We start from the raw sequence: 1151 nt of genomic DNA on the forward strand, positions 1-1151 counted from the left end.
GCTATCGTAACGAAGAATGGTCATCTAGGGGACAACAGCAATGTTTTTCTGCAGATGGAGAAACCAATAAGCCATTACAACACAGACGCTGGTCAATATCGAGGTCTGGTGATCGACCATTAGTGACAAAACCAGTTCAAGTGACTGGCACAATCTGTCATTTTAATCACGAGATTTCCCGTGGTTTGGTCATCCAAGCATGTCTTCTTGACCTCCTAGCATGAGTGTCTGAAGATAAGTGGGGACGAAGATCTTGTAAGTAGTCGAGTACCGGTAGCCTGACATGTAGTGACAGGCTGGCGGAGGGGGACTTCGTGGCCCCCTTAACCCTTTCAGGATGGGACAAAATGGAAGGCAAACGCTGCACTGGTTGACCATGAGAACCTTATTAATTGGAGAACATGAACAGATGAGTGACGAGGAGACACTAGGAAAATTAATAACAGGACTTTTTTAGAGCGTCCGGGGGGGAGAAATGTTTATGGACAACCATGATCGCTGATATCTGTTTCAGATCTGGTAGGCCTACTTTATGATGAAAAAAAAGTTCATGACTTACGATTTTTTTTTTTTACCAACTTTTACCGTGCGCTTTTTTTTAAAGCCACGTCGGAGTTGTTTCATTAATTCTGGGGCCCCTTTCAAAACGTAAGACTTACGTCTTTCATACATTGTATTTGTTATCGCCGATATCGAATCTTTCATCAGTTTTCAAGTGAAATTATATATCAAAGCTAACACGGTGCAGTAGTCATAAAAGTCTGTAGATAAACGTCTAATGGTCCAAACGATTTATTGGTCAAATCGACGCACATTGTTCCGTAGGTGGGCATCCTGGCTCACGATGCCCGAAGAGCAGGCAGTGTGTGTGGGAAATGGGCCGAAGGGGTTAAGGGTGCTATAAGTCGTAGAAATGATGCAGGTTTCTCCTTTTGCGGATTTCTAGTTGTGCGGGGGTTTCTCCTTTGACGCGCGCGCGCGCGCGTGTGTGTGTGTGTGTGTGTGTGTGTGCGTGCGTTTGTGTGTGTGTGTGTGTGTGTGTGTGTTTGTGTATGTCTTTGTGTGTTTGTGTGTGTGTGTGTTTGTGTATGTGAGTTTGTATATTTGTATGCGTGCGTGTGTGTGTGTGTTTGTGTATATGTATCTGTGTG

The sequence above is a fragment of the Aplysia californica genome, unplaced genomic scaffold (assembly GCF_000002075.1).
Source record: "Aplysia californica isolate F4 #8 unplaced genomic scaffold, AplCal3.0 scaffold01061, whole genome shotgun sequence".
Classification (NCBI taxonomy): Eukaryota; Metazoa; Mollusca; class Gastropoda; order Aplysiida; family Aplysiidae; genus Aplysia; species Aplysia californica.